The sequence below is a fragment of the Bubalus bubalis genome, chromosome 7 (assembly GCF_019923935.1).
Source record: "Bubalus bubalis isolate 160015118507 breed Murrah chromosome 7, NDDB_SH_1, whole genome shotgun sequence".
Lineage (NCBI taxonomy): Eukaryota > Metazoa > Chordata > Mammalia > Artiodactyla > Bovidae > Bubalus > Bubalus bubalis.
Genome location: NC_059163.1, coordinates 42,453,697 through 42,470,693, shown reverse-complemented (window position 1 = coordinate 42,470,693; position 16,997 = coordinate 42,453,697). Strand labels below are relative to the sequence as shown.

The 16,997-nt window shown below is 35.9% G+C and overlaps 1 pseudogene; it reads left to right on the top strand.

Moving 5' to 3' along the window:
• LOC102414418 overlaps nucleotides 1–16,997 on the top strand; it is a 112,530-nt pseudogene that overhangs the window by 951 nt on the left and 94,582 nt on the right.

Genomic DNA, 16,997 nt, shown 5'->3' with positions numbered 1-16,997 from the left:
TTTTTTCCGCCAGTACTCAAAATGAAAATTTTAGGTCTGTGTTTTCGTTACTAATTACCTGCTACAATTTACATTATGTGACCATTTTATAATTCAAATTGAATTCAAGGAATGGATATAAAATGAGTTGGGCCAGCTTTTCTTCAACAGCTCTTTGTATTTTTATTTTCTTTATGCTATTTTTTCTACTTTGTAGTCAAATCTCACAGAATTGGCAAGAGCTAAAAGCTCTGTGCTTTGTTCTTTTGACCCTTTATTTATTAAATTGCTTTTGGTACAGATTAATTTACTTTGCAAATATTTATTGTTGTTTCACCTGACCTGAAAAGGGAGCTGTAGGCACTTTGATTAATGAATTGGGAGGTTGTTTGACTTCTCCGTACCTCCTGGAATTACTTTTATCCCTTACTGAAATGATATCTTGCAATTTTCTGCTAGTGTGTCCATAAGGAAATCGTTGTTGATATTTCTATGAATTCTATTGCTTCAGCAATAGCTCTATTTCCTTTGCTCTCTGTTAGTGGAGATACAGGAGAAGGCGATGGCACCCCACTCCAGTACTCTTATCTGGAAAACCCCATGGACGGAGGAGCTTGGTGGGCTGCAGTCCATGGGGTCGCTGAGGGTCAGACACGACGGAGCGACTTCACTTTCACTTTTCAGTTTCATGCATTGGAGAAGGAAATGGCAACCCACTCCAGTGATCTTGCCTAGAGAATCCCAGGGAAGGCAAAGCCTGGTGGGCTACTGTCTATGGGGTCGCACAGAGTCGGACAGGACTGAAGCGACTTAGCAGCAGCAACAGCAGCAGCAGTGGAGATACATTGTTGTAAAAAAAAAAAAAAAATGGTATCCCTCTGAAGCATTGTGTTTTTGTAAGTCAAGCCTTTTAGTTATGCATTACAGACAGCAATGAAGGAAGCTGTGTTGTCAATAGTCAGGAGAATGGGTCTTTTCTCTAATCAATGGGTGTTGTCACAGGATAGTTTTTGATACATTTTATTGTTCTAGCAACTTCCTTAGCTGTGTATTACTCTGACAGTTACCTGATCCTGTTTTATTCTAAAGATATTGGCCTTAGATACAAAGCTCTCTCTTTCATCATTATAAAAATAAAAGATTCCGTTCAGATTCAAGTTGAATTTGAAAAAAATACAATTGCAATGGATTCCATGTATAACTGTTAGGTCAGGTGAAACAATAATAGGTAAAATCTTCTATGGATTACCAGAGTCAAGTTAAAAATGAAACTTCCATTTGACTGGGTAAAGTCATGAATTTTTCTCACAAATCCACCCAACCCAATGGTTGCCTTTAATATCAAAGGAGGCTTTGTCCAACCACTGTCTGCTCCTTTCCATTAGAAATTGAATGACAGTATTTTATTCATTTATGCAACACTGGCTACTGTAGCAAGTAGGACAATGACAAGTTTGGATTTATACCTAGGGTATTGCCAGACACAACAAAATGCCAATATACTACTAGACCCACCATGCTGAGGCTGCTGGACTTCTTTTTTTATTTTGTCATTACAATTTTAATTTTCAGAATTTGGTTTTTAGTTTAAGATCTTAAACTGGATTGATTACATGAGAGACATTAGTTAGATCTCCATGGATTAAAGTGTTTTCATATTTGTTGTGTTGACTAGAAAGTTCTTTAAGGTTTTTCAATAAGATGTCATGGAAAAATCCAAATAAACTTTTTGACCAACCCAGTACATAGTAGATCATTTCTTAGATGGGAATACCTACCTTTCTGGGTATGGGAACCCCTTGGAAAATCTACAACATGGTTCCAGAGCCACTTGACAATCACGTGTATTACACTTCCCTTTAGTTTCCTGATTATATGAAAACCATTCTTCCCATGTAGCAATAGTGATAATGAACAAGCTTGCCAATACAGGAGATTTAAGAGACACAGGTTCGATCCCTGGTTTGGGAAGACCCCCCTGGAGTAGGGCATGGCAACCCACTCCAGTATTCTTGCCTGGAGAACCCAATTGACAGAGGAGCCTGGTGGGCTACAGTCCCTAGGGTTGCAAAGAGTTGGACTTGACTGAAGCGACATAGAATGCACATGTGTAAACAACAGGTACAATAAAATAAACACCAAAGTGGGAGAACAGAAAATATTTGAAAAGTCCCTTAAAATTCTTCCACAATTGTACATCTTTATATTATATATTTCTATAAAATATTGGAAGAGAAGAGAGTCCAAAATGAGTTTAAACGTGATTGAACATGTTACAATGGCTCAGAATCTTTGTCCCTGGATAGATCATAGAAAAGGACAAAACGTACTTCCTTTCTCTAACTCAACACCATTTCCCCTTAGCTGAAATGAACAGTAAACTCCTCCACAATGGCTTGGTTCTAAGCTGCTGACAAAACCTCAAGGTGCCATCTAATTACCCAGCAAAACAGGCCAGCTCCTTTTTGTCAGAGACTTTGAACTATCAAGGGAAACCACCTTCAATACAATGTGAAAATTATTGTGGGAGAAACTGAGTTCTTACACAATACCTTTCTCCTTGTTTTTCTGTAGAGAATAGAAATTGTAGCTTGGCACATGGCAGCTGACTGGAAGATGCATTCTTCAGCCTTACCTACAACTTTAATGAATAGTCACACTAAAGTGATGACTCATGGAATATAAGAAGTATGGATGAGTAGAAATTTCAGGTCATATTCCTAAAAGAACAGCTCTGCCATCCTTTCCCTTCTTCCTGCATTTTTCTTGTGAGAATACAAGTACGGCAACAAGTAACCTTGGACCTTGTAAATGAGGGCTGTGTCACAGAGATGGTAGAACCAGAAAATACAAGGGCCTGTGTCTATGATACCATGATGCTAATTCAATATTCTTGGATAGATTACTCTCACATCATTACTTTTGAGAAAAATCAGCTTATTTTTATTTGAGCCACTTTTACTTTACTAGCATCATGTGTGTAAAATCTTAAAAATTAGTGGAGTTTCTAATAAATGCACCCATCCTTTCAACAGAAACCACGACCACCATAGACAAGCCAACTTTATGTCTGAGATGCTGAGAACACTATTCCAAATTTAAAATCCAGATTAAGAAAAGCTTACTATGTTCTTAGTATTATAAGATCACCTTCCGAAGGTAAAAGGCCTTTTCAGGTTTCCAAGGTGTAGCTGCATTCTGTGCTTTGAAACATTTTTAGATGAATGTATTGCCATTACAGTCTATCAGTGCCACATATAAATTGATCCCAACAAATCAAGTACTTTTCTTCACTGATCCGTATTTAGAACTTGTCATTGTGTCAGAGACATGACTTTGGTTTGATACAAAAATGTTTTTAAAAAGTATGTCTGATCAAAAGTCTTTGATCAAGGAAGAATTTCTTGTTGTTGTTTTCTCCTGCTTTAATCTTTTTTCTACCACTTTAATCTTTTAAGTATGGTTCTAAATTTCAACAGAGTTGAAAGAACTCTAAAAAATATTCATTCCAAAAGTGTTTTTAAACTTTCTAGAAGTAATGCTATTATTCCAGTTTACTGGGCGTGATTGTACTCCCCGTGCTTGTCGTCAGTGAAAATCCTGTATAATGTGCCTCATTGATTTCAATTTCATCTTCAGTTTATAACCTGAAGTTTTCTTTCTTTTCTTAATGAATACCTCCAAATAGACACACATGCATGTAGAGCACACATGTGCATGCACACACACACACACACATACACATGCTTATTTTATCTCACTCTGCTTTGTCTAGAATGTGTATGTGGACATGCAATTGCAACTGTTAATCTCTGGAGAGTAGGTACTATATATTGGTCTTATTTATTTTTTCCTGCACAGTTTCTGTAGTACTTGACAGAGTAAATTCCAATAAACATTTGTTCCATTTAATTATAATTAGACTGGAAAGACTTCGCTAAAGAAATCACCAAAGTATTGTGATTGAATTTTGAAGCGACGTTTGAGGGGAGGAAATTCATTTTATGTATCAAATTGCACTCTTTCAGGCACAAACTAACAAAAGGTTGAGTTATTCATATATGAACACGTCATCAGCTAGAATCATTTTCTGGTCTTAAAAGACATGAGTTTCTCAAGTGCAGACAAATACTAAATGTGCTAGATTCACTCTAAAGTGAAAGTTATTTTGTATAATTCTACTGTAATTACTTTGAGTTTCATTCATGATTTACAAGTATTCATCATAAAAAAATGCTTATTATATATTACAGATATAATATATAGAGAGAATTGTCATAGCTTAATTTATTGAAGAAAAATTAAATTGCTTTTTTGCACATCATTGTATAAACATAACATGATGGCATCATTATAGAATTTGTGATTTAGGAGGAAGCAATTAAATTCATACTTTCAATCACATAATGAAAGATTAGGACTTAGAAAGGCTTACTGATTGTCCATACTCCTAAATATGCATAGGATGAGAGTCAAGAGTTTTAAAAATAGCTATCATTTATTGAGGACATTGGAGAAGGAAATGGCAACCCACTCCAGTATTTTCACCTGGAGAATTCCATGGACACAAGAGCTTGGCAGGCTAAATAGTCCATGAGGTTGCAAAGAGTGGAACATGACTGAGCAACCATGACTCACACTCACATTGAGCACATAGTCTATTCCATCATATTAGATAAGTTCTAGGGAGGTAGATTATTGCTGTGCCATTATGCTATTGATCATTAAGAGAAGCCTCTGAAGCAAAATTGTTTAAGTCTTAATCCTGTCTCTTCTATCTAGTAACAGTGTGATAATTGGGCAAGTTCCTAACATTCGTTATATCTATTTGCCTCCTCTGTAAAATAGAGTATATTTGTACTTTACTCACTGAGTTACTGTGGGGATTAAATAAGTGAATATGTGTTACACTCAGTTTTACACAGTGTCTTTCACATAATAAGCTTTAAATGATCATTAGCTGTTTTTATTAAGTAGATCATATTTACTGTTCAGAACAATTGAATATACATCCATATTTTACATAAGGCTACTGAGGCTCTGAAAGGGTAAAGTCACAAAGTGTGTATGTGCTTCAGTTGGAATTCAAATGTTGTTTTGACTCAAAAGATTTTTTTTTTATTTAACTGTATTAAACTATGATTTTCTATACTCTAAACAATTTTTACTGAAAATATCTCTTGACCTGAATTGTATGTTTAATAGCTTTTGTTTTTATGGCAAACAGTTTAAATGCAATAGTTAAATATGGAATAAAATGTTATGCTAGACACCTGAACATTTTAAATTGGAGAAGATAATCTTACCCATCAAATATTTTATTTTTCTTGATTGGAACAAAATATAACACAAAATATTTTATTTTGTTTGTAATTACTCAGTTTTCTTCTGATATATGTTGCTATTGCTAATACAGAGAATTTTTTTTTTTTTACTCAGAATTAATACAGGGCTAACTGAAATGTTTTTTTCTGGTAAAACAAATTAGCCTACAATTTCTGATTTCCCAACATTTGGTTCAATAATTTTTCTTATATCCACAAAACGTTACCGCTGCTGCTGCTGCTTAGTCACATCAGTCAGGTCCAACTCTGTGCGACCCCATAGACGGCAGCCCATCAGGCTCCTCTGTCCCTGGGATTCTCCAGGCAAGAATACTGGAGTGGGTTGCCATTTCCTTCACCACAAAACATTGGTGTTTTGAGAAACATTTATTGCCTCAATTATGTTACAGCAAATTATATGTCTTTTTGTTTTTGATTACTATTGTAAACATGCATAAAACAAAATTTAAAAATCAATATATGATGTGTATTAACAAAGAAATAAAGTACTTAAAAATATATCCCCCTTGTGAATCAATGTGGTAAATATTGTTAGGTTTGAGTGTGATTGTTAAATAAAGGATCTCATGATTTATTTAGTACAAAGAACAAATAATATATTGATGTTTTAATCTTATTAAGTTGAAGACATTTCATGATGCTTTCTATAACTGTATTTGAATTTGAATCTAACTATATGTAAACACATGTAATATTTAAAGGCACCACCTCATAAATGAAGGCAAGCAGTTTACTGGCAAATCAAGAGTACAATTCCCAGATCTTTTTTTTTTTTTTTGAGTCATAGAAAGTATCAAACTCTCTCTGGGATTTTGCTGCTCATAAAATGAGGAAGCAATAACATGTTACTGCTTAAGACTTTTCCTTCATACCTGTAGAGAAAAATATGGTCATGCTAGAGTAATAGCATGTGACAAAAATGAAAAAAAAAAAAGTAGTGCCTTCATTTCTCAAATTCATGTTATTTTAATTTTCAACTAAAAAGATTAATTCAGCTTTTATATTTAAATTTTTTTTAATATTTCATCAATAGGCTTTTTTTTTTTTTAACTTTACAATATTGTATTGGTATATCAACATGAATCCGCCACAGGTATACACGTGTTCCCCATCCTGAACCCTCCTCCCTCCTCCCTCCCCGTACCATCCCTCTGGGTCATCCCAGTGCACCAGCCCCAAGAATCCAGTATCATGCATGGAATCTGGACTGGCGATTCATTTCACATATGATATTATACATGTTTCAATGCCATTCTCCCAAATCGTCCCACCCTCTTCCTCTCCCACAGAGTCCAAAAAACTGTTCTATATGTGGTCACCTTGAAACATGTTTTTCTCCCTTCCAAATCATAATGCTGTTAGCAATGAGATCAGACAATAAATAATCATTTTAGAATCTTTAAAAGGTATTTTTGAGCATCATTTGAGATTTGATTAATTACAAGTGTTAACATAATGAAAACTAAACATGTTGATTGTGTCACTGACCTATATTCTTGAAAATTTCATATGGATTGAATACATCCTTATCACATTACCTGAAGTTTTACAAAGATCAGTATCACCTTAAGATTATATGTTTTTCAAAAACATTAATATTCAAAAGTGCTTTTATAATAACACTCAAAAATAAAAGCTTAAAAATATCTTGAGGAAATTTGTAGAATGATATGTTATTATAAAAGGTATCTTCAGGACCAAGTAGATTGGAAGATCATGTATTATCTTACTAAGTATAAATTACTCTGGGTTTTGGGATCATTTATAAAATAACGCTAGTTTCTACTTCTGTTTCCTCAGTTAACCTCCTTCCTTCAGTTGCCTATTAGCTCAGTCTCATTGCTGTCTCTTGGAGTTCTCATGTGGTGGAAATAATAATGAATAATGGTCCCCAGACCCTGGGGATTAGACTTCTAATCCTTGGAATGTCTAAATGTTACATTACATGAGCAAACAATCTTGGCAGATATGGCTAAATCAAGGTATTCACGTACAGATATTTAGATACAACCACAAGTGCACATTTAGGAGGAGGGAAGAGGGAGACTTAACAGAAATAGAAGTCAATGTGCCCAAGGAAGCAGCCACAGCAGTGATTTGGCCGCAAGCACCAGAGATGCCAATAACACCAGAAGTTCCAAGGGGCAAGATGTGTACCGTATCTTAGAGCATCCAGAGAGAGGACAGTTCTACTGACACCTTTTCATTCAGTGATCCTAATTTTAGACTGCTGGCCACAAGAACTATGAGAAATAAAGTTCTGTTGTTTTAAACCACCCAGCAGTGGTAATTTGTAACAGCAGCCACAGGAAAAAAATACAAGCTCACTATTGTGCCTGTATTGCTTCACTTATGACTTTACTCAATTTTTTCTTGACCTAGTAAATTGTATTTTTTATGCAAGTATCATTCATCCTGGTTTCAACATCTGCCTTTAAACTTTTTCCTGTTATACCAGTTCTCTCTTATCTCCTCATCCCCTCATTTTTTAACACTTTTGTTACAAAAATTAGTCTTTAGTTCATAATTTTATAATTGATTGTTCAATTGATTTTTAATAATTTTATTAAGTATTGCACTTGCCTTCAGCTTACAATATATCTATTATTTTTTTAATTTTATTTTATTTTTAAACTTTACATAATTGTATTAGTTTTGCCAAATATCAAAATGAATCCGCCACAGGTATACATGTGTTCCCCATCCTGAACCCTCCTCCCTCCTCCCTCCCCATTCCATCCCTCTGGGTCGTCCCAGTGCACCAGTCCCAAGCATCCAGTATCGTGCATCGAACCTGGACTGGCAACTCGTTTCATACATGATATTTTACATGTTTCAATGCCATTCTCCCAAATCTTCTCACCCTCTCCCTCTCTCTCAGAGTCCATAAGACTGTTCTACACATCAGTGTCTCTTTTGCTGTCTCATACACAGGGTTATTATTACCATCTTTCTAAATTCCATATATATCTGCCATTAGTTGTGTGATCTTGAGGAAGTTACTTAAAATGCCTCTTCTTTCCAATTCTTTATCTGTAAAAGTAGATTAATCACAGCGAGTAGATATGAAGAATAGATTTCTAAATTTTAGAAATCCATGGTAAATGGTAAATACATTATGAAATTTTATATTTTTTTTAATTTTATTTTATTTTTAAACTTTACATAATTGTATTAGTTTTGCCAAATATCAAAATGAATCCACCACAGGTATACATGTGTTCCCCATCCTGAACCCTCCTCCCTCCTCCCTCCCCATTCCATCCCTCTGGGTTGTCCCAGTGTACCAGCCCCAAGCATCCAGTATCGTGCATCGAACCTGGACTGGCAACTCATTTCATACATGATATTTTACATGTTTCAATGCCATTCTCCCAAATCTTCCCACCCTCTCCCTCTCCCACAGAGTCCATAAGACTGTTCTATACATCAGTGTCTCTTTTGCTGTCTCGTACACAGGGTTATTGTTACTATTATTTTTATAGAGCTCATGTTCCCTGTAATATTGATCACTCATAAATTAAGCAATATATTACATGTCATTCAAAGGCTTTCTAACTTTTCCTTTTTTTTTTATTCTCTTCTCTCCTTGTGTATTTTTTTCTACCCATCATTGTGAATCTTTTTCTGATTATTGTCTAATCATCTGTTTAAATGGCAATCTTGTTTTTCATTTTTGACAAAAAATCATTTTGTGGGTTTTAAATTTCATGTTTGAATCCAAGTTCTCAACGCTGGCAAACTCTCCAGTGATGAAGAGGTTATGCATATTCAAGAGAATACAGATTTGAATGGGTACCCACGCTGTTTTGATTGCCAACATATAGCTGGCATTTAGGAGACTGTCTGAAGCTGTGGCCACATAACAATACCATTTGTAAGTAAACTACAGATGTTATTCCCAGTTGGCTCTTTTGAGTACAAAGACAGACCTGGAGACAAAAGACTCTCTTTGAGCATGGCCTGCTACACATGCTCTCACTGGTTAAACCACAAAGGAATCAGGTATACTGACTCGTTCAATGCCTCAGTTTCTAAGATAAATAGATTGAAGGGAATTAAATGTGGGTGTTTGCGAAGTATAATGATTCCAGATGAAGAAAACTAGTGCTCTTCTAAGGGGGAAAACTACTAATTAATCAGATCTTTGAGATAGACAAATAGAGCCTTTTGAATAAATTTAACAGTCAGAGAGAAGGAAAAAATGAACTTGACTGATTGACCTCATTTTGACAAGACACAGATTTGGTCTCTGAATATTATATAGCTAGCTTATCTGGCAGATTATCTCTTTGTCTTATTATTTAATATCATATAGATATAATCATAGACTAAGCACACAAACATATATGCACCTTCATATACATGCTTTACCCACATATAATGCACACATGACAAAACATATAGATTGTAAAAAAATGATCAAATAACCAACAGAATGAAACATTTATTTCCCCATTGGCAGGGGAAAAGAGTTTTATCTTTCTCTTCCATAAAAGCCCCCCAGTGTTTAATCTTGATGAAAGCATTTATTAGCAGAGTAAAATTGATAAGAAGAAATGGCGGTAAAACTTGCAGAAGAGTCAAGGACAGGAAGGAGACAGAGGTTCTTGTTGTGGGGGCTCTTTGTGATGCAAACAAAATTATTGAGAGAGTGAGTCTCACTTCTTCACTTTGCATTTACTCTAGAGAAAATGGTGTGCCTGGCAACATCATGGTGAATGAAAAAAGTCAAAGATTTAGAGGGAAACATTTTCAAACACCATAAGCATGAATGATACATATACTGAAAAATAAGTGTTTCTCTCCACAAACATTATTTTGATAGCTCCTTACCACAACTCTTCCACTGTATTTTTGTCAGGTTTTTAGAATTTTTCATCTATTCTTTTCCATTTCTGAATCATTTACAATTTTCTGCTACAATAGCTTTATCCACAATGTTAAAAAGTAAAATACATTGACTGAAAATTTTATACATAAGTGTACACTAGAACTATTGATTTAAAATTCATTAGGCAGCAACCAGAAAAGATAATTTAGCACAGCATGGTGTCCTGACTTCAGAAATAATTTTCCTCTGATTAGTCTATCTTTTTCCTATTTGTTTTCATCATTGCTGTGAATGCATATAAACTTATTGTTTATTTGGTTCAGAAGTTTGGTGGTTCCAGTTGTCAATAGCTGACCTGTCTCTTCCACTTTTGTAAATGAGCACCTCAGTCCCAAGCCTGCTCATTTCATCAACCATGCTTCATTGAACACACCGGTAAGTCTCACAGACCCTGGGTTCTTTCTTTCAGGAATAGGCTGCTTTTACTGAGCAATATGTGTTATCTCTCTTATTTCAAACATCTTGCTTCTGCACATCAAGGCATAGAATTCATCTTATCAGAAGAGTTGACAAAGAAGTGGAAAATGTATGGAAAATACAATTTTTATTTTTAAATGAAATGCATGAGGTTGGCCTGACTGGTCATGGAAATTTAAACTCTCTCTTTGTGTGTTTTATATATCCCCAAGGGAGATAATTCCAGTAAAATTTGGCATTCATAGATTTCCTAAATAAGAAAAAAAACTTGGAGATTTATGTGAAGTGTAGAAGGTTATGATAATGACATGACACCCACCCTTTTAAGATTAAGTCACCATTTCATTTTCACAGAGTTTTAGGTGGTTAACTGAATCCATGAAAAAGAAAGAGCTTTAAGTTGTCACTAATTTTTTTTTTGTTTTTGTGAACCCAGGGTGCCATTGAAAATCATCCTTTTTTATGGGCATTTGATCACTTTTCTGGCTGAACAAAAAATGAGTCTGAGGCCTGTAAGATTAAGATATTCAAGTACTTCACCTTATTGTTTACTGGGACAAAGATGTTCCTAAGTGCGTCTCATTTTCCTGTGAGAAACTCTGTTGTATAATTTGGGGGTACAAGTATACATCAGAAATATTGTGTTTTCAGTTGCAGAACACCACAATAGAGCAAATTTCTAAATAAAGCAAGTCATATGAATTTTTTGGTTTCTTGAGGCATATAAAAGTTATGTTTCTACTTTATAGTCTATTAAATGTACAATAGCCTTATGTCTTTAAAAAAAAAGAAAAACAACAATGTGCATTCCTTAATTAAAAATACTTTATGGCTAAAATATTCTTATCACAATCTGAGCCCTCAGTAAATCATAGGATAACATCAAAGACCACTGACCACAGGTCATCATAACAAACATAGTAATGGAAAAGTCTGAAATACCGAGAGTTACCAAAAATGGGAAACAGAGACACAAAAGGGAATAAATGCTGCTGGGAAAATGCTACCAACATACTTGCTAAACGGAAGGTTACCACAAACTTTCAGTTTATAGAATACATGACATCTGTGAAGTACAATAAAACAAAGTAAGCTTGCTTTATGTTTATAAATTTTAGACTAGATATGCTTTGTTTACTCACCAAAAATAAAATGTTACATGGATTACTGTTTTGTTTTAACTTGTCTACAAGTCCTCTAACTTCCTCAGCAACACGACAACTCTCTCTACAACAGTGGAGAGAGAGAGAGTAAGGAGAAAGAAGAGCTGTCAGGACATTTCCCAGTAAAGGTCAGACTCTCATCATACTCCTGGACAGAAACCTGAGAAGAACATTTCACTACCTGGGACTTCAACCTAAATTTCCTTATCAGATATGTCTTTCTGAGTTTCAATTCTCAGATGCTTATCTATCTGGGTAGTCTTCTCAACCACCCTCCAGGTCACCTCTGTAAATGTCAAACTACATTCTATTAATAGGTTCCACTAAGTTTTTTTCTCTACATTCATTTGCAGTTATTTTTCTGTAGTTAGATATTTTTATTTTATCAATTGTTGGTTATTACCTAATTTTGTCTATAATAATGAAGAGTTTTGTGTTCATGACCTCTCCACCATATAGATATTAAAATATATCTCACATTAATTGGGGTGTTGCTGTTGGTCACTTACTTTTGTCCTACTTTTTGAAACTTCATAGACTTCCAGGCTTCCCTATCCTTCACTATCTCTCAAAGTTGCCTCAAACTCTTGTCTATTCAGTCAGTGATGCTATCTAACCATTTTATCCTCTGGTGTCCCCTTCTCCTTCTGCCCTCAATCCTTCCCAGCATCAGGGTCTTTTCCAATAAGTCAGCTTTTACATCAGGTGTCCAAAGTGCTGGAACTTCAGCTTCAGCATCAGTCCTTCCAATAAAGATTCAGGGTTGATTTCCTATAGGGTTGACTGGCTTGATCTCCTTGCTGTCCAAGAGACTCTCAGGAGTCTTCTCTAGCACCACAATTCAAAAGCATAGGGGTGTTTTACTTTGTTGTTATTCTTTTCATTGTTGTTTATCACTGTCAATAATAGTTGGTGAGAGAGAATGGAAATAGATCTAAAAAAACTGATGTTTCCTTTAATGTGAGCTGGGGGAAAAAAAATGAATCAATGTTCACTGAGACTTTAGTGTTTCATTCTTTCTGGTAGAAATCAAGTACCCAAGATGTATGAGAGAGAAGGTAGGAGAGAGAAGGTGATATAGGTAAAGTTATGCAATGTGTGTATTGTGGGGTAAGTTGGCAAATCAGCCCTAGTGAATATTGAGTTTTCCAGCTTAGCAGAACATTGCTACATATATTTTGTAAAGTAATTTGAAGTTTTTATCATTTAATTATTTAAAATATATACATACCTCCAAGATTAGAAGGAATTGAAGTCTGAGACAGGTAAATCTGTGGCAATATTACTCAATGTGGAAAAAGTCATGCAGTAGAAGAAATAAATATGGAATAAACAAGCCTTTCCTAAGATAATACATAATACTAGTATTGGGCTTCGCTGATGGCTCAGTGGTAAAGAATCTGCCTGTAATGCAGGAGATGCTGGTTACATTCCTGGGTTGGGAAGATACCCTGAAGAAGGAATGGGAACCCACTCCAGTATTCTTGCCTGGGAAATCCCATGGACAGAGGAGTCTGGTGAGCTATAGTCCATGAGGTCTTATGAGTTGGACACAACTTAGCAACTAAACCACCATCACCAAAGTTAGCCTTGGGTATTTTACTTTTCGAGAATTATGTAATCCTTAAAGATTTCTTTCTCTTCATTGTAGTACAGAGAATTAAATATATATTTTAATCCTCTTTTCAAGTTAATAATTTAGTTTTACTCATTTAATAATCATGCTTATGAAACTGTTTTTAAATGAACTTTTCATATTCTTATCAGGAAACACTAGTTTAGGAAACACTAGGCTCAGGTCTAAGCTGGGCTAGATGGAATTTAATTTGGACGTAACATGTTTCACATTCGGGGTATTATCTATCATTGGATGATATTGTTGAAGATTCCACAAATTACTAAATTTAGCTTTTACTATTAAATGGCTGCAAAATACACTATTTGTAAATTATTTGACTATGTATCATACCTTATGAGTGTGTGCACACACACAGAGCCAAGCACATCTTCCATATTCAGTAGCAACATGGAATAAGTTAGTAATGTAATTTACAAGCATTTACATTTAAAAATCCCAAATGAGACATCTATTAGTCCAAAATATTTAAAATAATGTTCTTAAAAGCATTCTTTTAGTATTAGAATGAAAACAATCTCTAGAAAAAAAATGTAAAGGAAAAAAATATGGAACTGAGATTTCCCAAGTTTCGTTTAAAGAGATATAAAATGTTTCCCTAATGATATAGAGTTATTGTTAATCCACTCCCAAACTCTTTAAAACTGTCTTTTTATGAAAGCCTGAAGGGAAATTTTAGGAAATTCTTAATAATGATGCTGAAATTTTAATTCAACATGACTCATAGGGGAGCAGGGATCAAGATGGCAGAGTGGGAGGACATGTAGATTACCTCTCCCTATAAACACATCAAAAGTATATCTACCTGTGGAACAGTTCTCACAGAAAACTAGCTGGAAACTGGCAGACAAACTCCTGTACAATCAAAGCTGTAAGAAAGATTTCCAAGTGACATGGTAGATGAAGAAAGGCATAGGGACTCAGCCCCTAAGAGGGGTCTGAAAGGGAGAAAAAGTTTGTATGGGCAGACTCACCCTGAGAGTAAGTGGGTCAGGCCGCACAGGGAGTGTCCCAATCCTGGTGTCCTACATGGAGGAGACAAGCCCCCTTGGCTATTAGGAGAACCACTTGATAAGACCAGAAGTGCTGTAGAAGCTTATTCTACTTTTCAGGAGTGCTTGTGCCCTGGCTTGGCAACAATCAAGACAGGAAGAGCTTTTCACAGGCAGCTGCCACCTTCCCGCACTCCCTAACCCAAATGGTGTGACTACCCTGGCCCTGCTCACTCTACACCACAGCCTGGCATAAGATCTGGACCAATCTGGCCCTGGGAAGAGAATCAGTCTAGCCATGCAGAGAAAGACCAGGGGTCCTGGGTTGTGACCCAGGTGGAGTGGCTGTGAGCATCGTCAGTGCTCACTGGGGTAGTACTACAGGAGCACTGCCTTGCTTTATCTCCCAGCCCAGCAAGAGGGTTCCAGCTCACCACACTCTCCACCTTAATAACCCAGTGAAATTTTCCATGATAAATGGGAGCTATCTATGAAAAATGGACAAATTATAAGTGATGAGTATTTTAGATTCATGGAAATTTTGGACATAATGTCTTATGATTATAAGAGATAAGTTCTGAGAGTAATATTTAATAAACCTCTGCCTTATACATTATATTTATGCACATTTAAAACATTAATAATTTTTTAATGAACCAAATTTTGCAATTTAGGGCATTCAAACTTTATCTTTGTTATTTCATTTTATTTATTCTATCAGTCCTAATCAAGCACTATTGCTTTGTGATGGGAGGCAGGGGGTTATAGATGTTTTAAATATGTTTGTGAAATCAACTATGTATCTGGGAAAAAAGTCTGTTCTTTAATGTAGACTTCATGTGAATATAGAAATGAATAAATTTAAAATATTAATAGCATCTTTAGAATATATGAGTTCCATACCAAACAATAAGTCCCTGTCTTTTCCACTGTGTACTTTTATTACACACTTGATTATAAAATGAGGAAGGGATTAAGTGTGTGTTATTTTGTGCTATTATCAATGGTATGCTGCTGCTGCTAAGTCACTTCAGTCGTGTCCGACTCTGTGCGACCCCACAGATGGCAGCCCACCAGGCTCCCCCATCCCTGGGATTCTCCAGGCAAGAACACTGGAGTGGGTTGCCATTTCCTTCTCCAATGCATGAAAGTGAGAAGTGAAAGTGAAGTTGCTCAGTCGTGTCCTACTCTTAGCGACCCCATGGACTGCAGCCCACCAGGCTCCTCGGTCCATGGGATTTTCCAGGCAAGAGTACTGGAGTGGGGTGCCATTGCCTTCTCCAAATGGTATGCTACCTCAGTGGATTCAAATTAAAAAAAAAAAAATTGTTGCCTTACTATGTCTCTTTTAAGAAAAATCCACTTTGTAAATACATAATTAGATACCCTTCTATCAAACAGTAAGCAACTCTATCAATTGGCCTTTTAGCAACCTACTACATGATAATCACTGAAACAGGAAGTGGTGGACAACACTGCCACAATCCCTGCCTGTGAATTTTTAACTGGGGAACTCAGATTTAAAAACTAATTATTATAATTATTGAAAGTTATTCATGTGCTTGTGCTCTAAAGGAATATGTACACGATTTTATATAAACCTAAATTTAGGAAAACAAACTTACTCTTGGGGCATAAGAGTCAATGGAAAAGTATTCCTTAAGGAAATAATTTTTGAGGCTATATCTGAATGATGAGAAAAGTTTATCAAGGTAAAGAGAGAGAAGACTAGTATTGGGTTGGGTCAAAAAGTTTGTTCAAGTTTTTCCATTCAGTCACTCAGTTCTGTCCAACTCTTTGCAACCCCATGAATCACAGCACGCCAGGCCTCCCTGTCCATCACCAACTCCCGGAGGTCACTCAAACTCACGTCCATCGAGTCAGTGTTGACATCCAGCCATCTCATCCTCTGTCGTCCCCTTCTCCTCCTGCCCCCAATCCCCCCCAGCATCAGAGTCTTTTCCAATGAGTCAACTCTTCACATGACGTGGCCAAAGTATTGGAGTTTCAGCTTTAGCATTTTTCCATTACAGCATATGAAAAAACTTGAACGAACTTCAGTTCAGTTCAGTTCAGTTCAGTCGCTCAGTCATGTCTGACTCTTTGCGACCCCATGAATTGCAGCATGCCAGACCTCCCTGTCCATCACTAACTCCCAGAGTTCACTCAAACTCACGTCCATGAAGTCAGTGATGCCATCCAGCTATATCATCCTCTGTTGTCCCCTTCTCCTCCTGCCCCCAAACCCTCCTAGCATCACAGTCTTTTCCAATGAGTCAACTCTCAGCTTTAGCATCATTCCTTCCAAAAAACACCCAGGACTGATATTGTTCAGCAAATAGTTCACATATATGGACACTCCAGGTAAGAGAAAGCATGATGGGTTTTAGACACTGAAGTATGATATTTTAGGTGTTGTGAGAGGTCTAAAATTGGTTTGAGAACAGAATATACAGGACCAGAACTAAGTAAGTTTGGAAATATAAACAGAACTCAGATCATGCTTGAATTCCTAGACTCTATTAAGTATTTTCACTTAAATCAACACTGGCTCTCTGCTGAAGAGTATTA